This window comes from Heloderma suspectum, chromosome 13 (assembly GCF_057233095.1).
Source record: "Heloderma suspectum isolate Gila_16-S chromosome 13, 16-S_ref, whole genome shotgun sequence".
In the NCBI taxonomy this organism is placed as follows: Eukaryota; Metazoa; Chordata; class Lepidosauria; order Squamata; family Helodermatidae; genus Heloderma; species Heloderma suspectum.
The window spans coordinates 1,137,169-1,146,199 of record NC_139470.1 but is presented as its reverse complement, the minus strand read 5'-3'; positions in this window follow the sequence as shown (position 1 = coordinate 1,146,199).

Sequence of the window (9,031 nt, the reverse complement as noted above, 5' to 3'; positions counted from 1 at the left end):
TTGCATCGCTCTCTGGCGCCACGACATACTAGATGGTGCCGTTGCTCTGAGGTTGTGAACAAGAGGAGGCACAAGTGAGGGGCGGGGTGGACAGATCTGTCGGTGTCAGTGTTGCTGAGATCGTTGGGCTTTGGGGGCCAAACTCATCCTGCCCCATTTCTGCATGAGCTTGCAATTAAAAAAAAAACGTTACTGGGAAGGGGAAGTTTAAAAGAAGGTGGGACTCTTAAGGAGGCGAGAGACCCTTCAGGGGCTGCTCAGAGGGTCCAGGTCACAAGAGGAACCTTGACAGCATTCATGTAGACTTTCGCAATATGCATCAAAGTATGTATTTTTGTACACATTTTCAAACATACACATTTTGGGGCACATGCACCCATTAACTGAAGCATGACTGTATTTTGGAAATGCACACATTTTTCTTTGCACATTTTTCTCTGCACATTTTTCAGATGTGCACATGTTGTTGTACACATTTTTGTTTTGTTTTCCAGAAGGCATCACAAGCTCGGAAGTGTACAGATTTCCATCCACAAATTTGTCCATGTCCAGGAGGTGTGAAGTGGGTAAATCCATTAGAAAAAACCACAAACCCTTGATGGAGCCAATGCCTCACTCATCCTGAGTGAGAAAGGCCAACTGATGGAAACCCAGCCACCGTACTGCCCTTGCCCAAGCCAAGGGGGAAACAGGCACGCCTCTGGATCAAGAAGCTGAGAGCCGAGGCCTCATGAAGACCTCCTGCTCTCCCCCTCAGCAACCAGACCTGCTCCCACGGTCGGTCACCCTTTACTTGAGACGTGCTTCCTACACCTTTTGGACGGCTCTCTCTGCTTCTTGTCCTGCCCACAGCAGTCACTGGAGGCCGACAGAAGTGGAACCCGCCCACCGGAAGGCAGCCCTTCACGTGCTTCGGCACATCAGAAGAGCCCAGAAGCTGGATCAGATTAAAGGTCCCTTGAATCCAGCATCCTGTTTCCCACCTCGCTGGCCAGCCGGAGCATCTGCCTCCAAGAAGCTCACAAGCAGAACAGGAAGCCGCGAGCGTTGTCCCATAGCGCGCCCTCCCCAGAAAGAAGTTGCTAGTCACACTACCTTGAAACATGACTTGTGGCCATTGATGCCTTGTCCTCCAGGAATTCGTTTAATTCCCTCTTAAAGCCACCTAAGCCGGTGGCCGTCAACACATTCACGAACATCAGAAGACCCGTGCTGGATCAGGCCAAATGGCCTCTTTCGTCCAGGCTCCTGTTTCCCACAGTAGCAACTAGATGCCCCAATGGGAAGCCTACGCCTACACGCAGGAGAGGAGCACAACAGCACCTCTTCCTCATGTTCCCCAGCAACTAGCCTACAGAGGCAAACTGCTCTGATCCTGGAGGTAGCATACAAATTCCTAAGAATGGTGCTGGTGGTGCATTCGTGGCTGGTAGCAAGGGATGCTGGAGAAGTCCACAACAGACACAAATGAGTCTGGACTTCTATGAATCCGACCTGCAGATTCCACAGCAGACCGGCTTCTTCTGAGTCTTGTAGATTCCACAGACATGCAAACCATTTTTTACTTGGGGTGAGGGGTTGCACATTTGCACAAGTGCACACTTGTGAAATGTGCGTAAGTGCATGTATGCATTAGCACTATTGTGCACCTGCAAACAGGAACACATTCATGTACATCCCTAAGAAGAAATCCAGTTCCATCAATGAGTGGATGACATAACAGAACACGCCTGATATTCTATGAAAGAGAGATGGAACAGATCTAGCAAAACCCAGACATCCCTACTGGTAGCCAGTGGCAGCCTTGTCTTTCATGAATGTCTCTAATCCTGCTTTTAAAGCCACCAAGTCGGTGGCCATCACAGCACCTTGAACTCCATCATTGGTTTGACTGACCTGTGAGCCCGCTCCTTCCAAAGAATGCTATCTAGTGCTGCTTCTGCCTCTCTTCCAAAAGCCGCCTGACTCAAAGTATGCAAGCCAGGGACTCCGTTTGAGAGCAGAAATTTCACAGTAAACATTTTTCTCAGGTCCCCCCCCCCTTTTTTTCTAATCCCAGAGAAAAATGCCACTTTGTTGTTTTCATAAAATCATAGAATAGTAGGGTTGGAAGCGTCCTATGAGACCATTGAGTCCAACCTCCTGCTCAATGCAGGAATCCAAGTCAGAGCATCCCTGACAGATGGCTGTCCAGCCTCGTCTTGAATGCCTCCAGTGTGGGAGAGCCCACCGCCTCCCCAGGGAATTGGTTCCATTGTAGTATTGCTCTAACAGTCAGGAAGTTGTTCCTGATGTCCAGCCAGAATCTGGCACTTCAGCCCATTATTCCATGTCCAGCACTCTGGGATAATGGAGAAGAGATCCTGGCCTTCCTCTCTGTGACAGCCTTTCAAGTACTTGAAGAGCGCTATCCTATCTCCACTCAGTCTTCTCTTCTCAAAGCTAAATGTGCCCAGTTCTCTCAGTCTCTCCTCATAGGGCTTTGTTTCCAGTCCCCTGATCACCTTTGTTGCCCTCCTCTGAACCCTCATTTGTCTGCATCCTTCTTAAAGTATGGCACTCAGAACTGGACACAGTACTCCAGGTGAGGCCTAACCAGTGCTGAGTAGAGGGGAACTAGTACTTCCCAGGATTTGGAAGCGATGCTTCTATTAATGCAGCCCAAAATAGCATTTGCCTTTTTTGCAGCCACATCACATTGTTGGCTCATATTCAGCTTGTGATCTACAACAATTCCAAGATCCTTCCCACTTGGCATTTATCCCTATTAAATTTCATTCTGTTGTTTTCTCCCCAGCACTCCAGCGTATCAAGATCACTTTGAATTTTGTTTCTGTCTTCCAAGCTATTAGCTATCCCGTCCAATTTTATGTCATCTGCAAATTTGATCAGCATTCCCTGCACCTCCTCCTCCAAGTCATTCATAAAAACATTGAAGAGCACCGGTGCCCAGGACTGAGCCCTGCGGTACCCTGCTCGTTACCTCTCCCCAGTTTGAGAAGGTCCCATCGATAAGCACTCTTTGAGTCCGATTCTGTAGCCAACTGTGGATCCACCGGGTCGTTGTTTCATCTAGCCCACTTTGAGCTAGTTTGCTTATCAGGATATCATGGGGCAGTTTTTCGAAAGCTTTGCTGAAGTCGAGGTATATTACGTCCACAGCATTCCTACAGTCCACAAGGGAGGTGACCTGATCAAAAATTGAGATCAGATTCATCTGGCAGGACTTGATCTTGACAAATCCATGTGGGCTTCGAGTGATCACTGCATTGTTTTCAAGGTGCTTCCAGATGGATTGCTTTATCATCTGCTCCAGAATTTTCCCAGGGATTGATGTCAGACTGACTGGTCTGTAGTTCCCAGGTTCCTCCTTTTTGCCCTTTTTGAAGACAGGGACAACATTAGCCCTCCTCCGGTCCTCTGGCACTTCCCCAGTCCCCCATGATTTCTCAATGATAATAGACAGCGGTTCTGAGAGTTCTTTTATTATTATTGCATTTATATCCCGCCTTTTTTCCTCTTGCAAGGAACCCAAGGCAGCTTACATTATCCTCCTCCTCTCCATTTTATCCTCACAACAACAACCCTGTGAGGTAGGTTGGGCTGAGAGTGTGTGACTGGCCCAAAGTCACCCAGTGAGCTTCCATGGCTGAGTGGGGACTAGAACCCGGATCTCCCAGCTCCCAGTCCAACACTCTTGCCACTACACCACACTGGCTTTCATTCCTCTAGGATGCAGTTCATCTGGCCCTGGAGAGTTGAACTCATTCCAAGTAATTGGGTGTTCCTTGACCATATGCCTATCGATCTCGAGCTGCAATCCTGCTCCTTCGGCCTGTACTTCACTTTTGCCAGGGGGGTCATAGACCCTCTTTCGGGAGAAGACTGAGCCAAAGTTTTCTCTGAATATTCTCCACCATTAGTATGTTTTGTGGCGGTCCCCCACCCCCACCCCGCTAGCAAACAAGGCTCAGCCCAGGGCACCGCAGAGGAGGCGCATCGGTGTTCGGGCTGTCAGTGTGGCCGCAGCACCTGCCGCTGTAACCACCTGCAGCGGCAGCAAAAAACAAAGCAAGCCACCCATCAGGAACAAAAGAAAACTGTGTTACCACTGTGGAACTGCTGGATAAGTTCTCCATCCCCCCTGGAAGAATTCAGTGAAAGGGCCCCCCAGTTTCTCTGCCCACAAATAGGGTGGAGAAGCCCAAGAGGGCAGCCGCACGCAGCTCTGCCCACGAGCCAGCCAGCACCAGGCAAGCAAAGGACAGGCATATCGTCCGCCTATTATTGCTCCCCCCCCCCTTTGGACTGCCGGTGGAGCCAAATTATGTAACGCCGTGTGATTTACGAGGCTTTGAAAGCCTGAGAAATCGGGAGCAGGGGGAGGCAGCTCCTTGTTTTGTGAATTGCCTGATGTGGGGCGCGGGCGGTGAGGTGCAGTTATTCCACCCCTTGCTGTGTGCACAGTGCTTGCTGCATGCTTGAAAATGAGCAACTCCGGAAACAAAACCTGCGCTGGAGGCCCTTGTTCCCCCAGCTGTGACAAAGAGCAGCCGGAGCAGCGGGCGCCAGAGGCTGCGGCTTGAGCGCCTGGCTGCTGCTTGCATTTCAGCAGGCCAGGCGCAGGAGCCCCACGCAAGCGCAGCCCTGTGCCGACACTTGTTCCACCAAAGCACGCGTGTGCCTGCGGAGCGCGTGCACGCGCACACTTGGTGCCCACACTGTACAGAACACGGAAGTGTGTTCCACGTGTCTTCATGGCAGCCTCGGAAGATACACGCCCTGAGCACCAAACCATCTGCACGCACAGGAGATGCATCCAGTGGCACACGGCCATGCATACTTTGCCAACGCATCCCAGGAGGACGCACCTGCGGGCCAGGGAGTCCGAATCACTTTTTGCCACACGTTCAGCACGCTTTTCGAAGAGGGCTGTTTTCATGGGGATATGGGGTGCCTTGTCCTGGGCTTTTCAGAACCAGGCAAAGACCTTATTTCCCCAAATTTTAGATCCCCTGTATTCCTTCAACAACGCTGTGTATTTCTCAGTATTGTTTTGCTCTCTGTTGCTGACAATTCTGTGCTGAATTTTTAAGCTGGAATTTGTTTTTCTGTGATGACTACCGTATTTTAATGTTTCATTGCTTTCAAGCCTCGCAGAGAACATAGTTATTGGGCAGCATATAAAAGTAAGTAAGTAAGTAAAGGCTTCCAGATCCAAAGAGGATGGAAATGGTCAGTGCAACTATGTCGAAGACGCTCATGGACAGAGACTCAGCTTGGCTAGCAGATCGTGCCTTGTTCTCGCCCACAGGGCTTGGGAAATCTCTCTCTCTCTCTCTCTCTCAGCCTCCCACCCTGCCACACACACGCACAGGCTGCAGGGTCCCCAAGCACGACGGACCAAATGCCCCATTTGGTGCTGAAGCAGTGTGCACCACAGCAGTGGCTCTTCTTCCAGGGGCCACATGGGAACAGAAACACCAGGGACTCGCCAGAGAAGGGACCATCCTGGCGGTTGGGGGTGAGGCTCATAGTGAATGAACTGTCCGCGAAAGGAGCTCCTGGAAACCTCACTGACTGCCTTGGAAGCAGCTGGAGCAGAACCCTGTCTCAAGGCAGCAGCATCCTCCAGGAGATGGCAGTGAAAGGGGCGCAGCAGGGGATTGTGCTCTCACAGCAAACAAAGCAGTGGGCTTGCTTGCCTCTGGAGCACATCTAAATCGGGGCAGGGGGACAGGGAGCAGCAGCACAGGAGCCTGGCCAGCCCCGCTGCTTCCAGGGGGTTCCTCAAGTGAAATCCCACAGCCTGGGGGATTCATCTCCATTATCTCTGATAAGCCACATGGAAATTGCACAATGCACAACAACCACAAAAGTGTTGTCTTGATCCAGAGATTATCTGCGTCCAGAGATTATCTGGTTTGGGGAGTTTGCTGCATTTTTCATTTGTTGATAAAATTCTGGCTCCCAAGTTAATCTAACTTCTTATGATCTCTTGAACAAAGCAGGAAGACTTACATGAACTGAAATTCCTTTGAAATGAGCAATTCTCCAAATGTTTCAGTGGAGTTCTCAAATGCAAAATGCTTATATTAGTGAAGATAATTATCAAAAAATGCATTATATTAGGAAAACTGCTTGAAAAAATGTATATCTGAGACAAAATTGTGTACAAAAATGCATGCATTGGGAGAAATACACAGAAAAAGGTGTATGAATTCTCATGCAAACATTTTTAAATAGAAAATTCTCAAAGTTTGGAATGAACTGAGCCTAAGAAGAATGATGGGCATGGCAATCCACCAACAGGCCACATGTTCCCAATCCCTGCTCTAAGGGATATGTGGGGCCTGGGTGGTGGCAGAAAGCACTCTGCACATGCTCAAAGGCACCCCTGCCTTATTGTGGCATGTATCTGAGGGCCATATTGAGCAGTCAAAAACACGTGTTGGGGCTGCACCTTTGTGCACCATGGCACAAAAGAATGGAGCTTGTCCTCCAAGGCTGGCTCGAGGGTGCAGCATCACCCGCTGGGAGCAGGTGCTTCCAGAACCAGATCAGCAGTGGCATTAGAGCTGGATTCAGGAAAGTGGGTTTTTCTGTGTGTCAGCACCCCATGGTGGGAGGTTAATGAGAATGCTTTGCCTGGAAAGGGTTAATCTACGAGCCCGTGTGATACAGTAGAGGGAAAGCCGCCATTGGCTGTGGGAAAGGTGGCTCCGAGCTCTTTCCCTCCCTAGGTAGAAAACCTCGCAGGGCTGTTGTGAGGGTCAACAGCACCAAGGGAGATTATAAACAAGCTTGCAAACGGAGACCTATATAAATAATGAGTACTGGTAGACTTTGTACCAAAAAAATCTAGCTTGTGAAAACATGAGAATACAAACCAGAATGCCAGAGGGGCCACAGCGCCGTGATTTGCATCCAGAAGGCGTCCATCCATTTCCATCCCCGGCAGCCCCAGGTCAGAAAGAAAGGAGTAGGGAAGATTCGGAGTCGCTGCCTGAGCCCCGGAACAGCTGCTGCCAGCCCGAGCAGACACTACTGGGCCAGAGGAGGGGTCCTTCTGCCTGGGGCCACACGCAGTTTCAGGGAAGCTCCTGGGGGCTGCATCCCAGGAGCAGGCAGGGCCAAAGTACCAAAGCACCAGCACATTGGAGCTGAAAGCTCTTGCTGGGGGGTAAGGAAGCCGAAGGAAAGGCACCCCACTCTTTTAGAATGGGGGCGGGGGGACATGCAAAGCTGGGGAACCACGAAGTCTTCGGCGGTGGAGGAAGGTCGTGCCCACCGGGGATCCTTGAAGGGCCAGGTGGGCCCCCTGGACCATGTGGCGGGCCTTCCTTCCCACGCTGGCAGGCGGCGCTCTTCTCCCTCCGCTCCTGCATGGCAAAGAGGTCCCCCAGCCCTACCAGAAGTCCCCGCAAGCCTCCTGGAAGGCCCTGTCTAAGTTTTGCACGGCCAGGAGAGGCTTCTAAAAATCCATCCAGCATGTTGCCTTCGCCTCCTCCAAGTAGCTAAGCAACAGGAGGCAAAAGTCAACCGTTTGATAGAAAGTCTTATTGGCAGTGCACCGTCTTTCCATCAATGCTCAAATAAGAAGACTCACTCACTCTCCCCCTCCCCCCCAATCTAAATCTGGAGACAGTTTTTAAATGTCTTGCTGGACCTCATCAACTTCCAGAAGTTTAGTAACAAACTTCTGAAGGTAGCTTGAAAAAAGAAAGACCTTGCTTATGGGGTCAGAAATGAGCCAGCAGGCTTGGGGGATTCCGGGTGATGAATTCAAGGATTGTGGGCTTGGCTCAAGCTGTGGAGGACAACCAAGCCTGTTGAGGAGCAGAAGACCACCTCCATCAGCAAAAAGAGCCCCCCCACCGAACACCACTGGGGTGTCCAAACAATATATAGGGTATTTGCAGGATGAGAGAATGCTTTGAACAAGCAGAAGCATCCAAAAGAGACGAACTGACATGAAATTTCAAGGGAATTCAAAGCCAGCCCATTTTACAAATTTGAAATCTGGGTGTTTTGACATTCAAATTTTGGAATCAAAATCAATCACTTGTGGTTTTGTCCCCCACCCCCTCCGCTCTCACCCATATTCAAGGGATGTTTCTTGATTGGTTATATAAGTGATAACTTTGGAATTAGAATTTACAAGATATCATTGCATATCAGCTGTCAGGAATCTGTTGACTGCTACTGCATGTTAGCAGTATCTCAGATCCTGGCAAATACCAACTGTCCGGTGTTGAATGCAAGTGCAGAAACACCAAATGTAGCATGCTGATGTAGACTATAAAATATCATCATCAAAACCTGCAGAGTAGAATTGTGGGGCGTGGGGGATTCAGAGCTGCAGTAATGAAGAGCCATTTCTCTCTTGTGCTCTGCTAGTCCAGGGAGGAAACGTGTGTGTGTGTGTGCATGTGTGTATGCACACGTGCGTGCGCATGTGTGTGTAGTCTCCTATATGATGCAGGGTTATTTGCTCAGGAAGTGGGGATGCGTGAGAAGTTCTTTTGGTTCAGGGGTTTTAAAAGTACTTACCAAAATTCACACATTTCTTCATAAATAGGACAGAAATAATTTGAGAATATGGGAGAAAGCAAAATGGACCAGTTCATCCATCCAGGGCGTTGAGTGCTTAGCTCTTCAAAGTCTGTGAATTCAGCCGTGTTTGTGGTGCTGAATTGGGGTTGCCACCTCTCTTTCTTTCTGACAGGCCCCTCATCCTTAACAGCAACATGGCAGGCGGGTGCAATATGGTCCTATCCACGCAAAGAAGAGCTGTGCCTACTGAATTTGGCCAGTGCAGATTAATGAGAATTTCATTTCTTGATAAGAACTCACCAAAATTCACAAATTTCTTCATCAACCAAACAGAAAGAACTTGAGGTTTTCTTAAAAACCCTGAATGTGGTAGGAAGCGAGACCGACAGAATCCTCCATCCATATCCCAAAAGAACCCTTGACACGCTCATCAGCCAACTACCAGTTCTCTTGGGGGTCACCCTTAGTCTGGGGG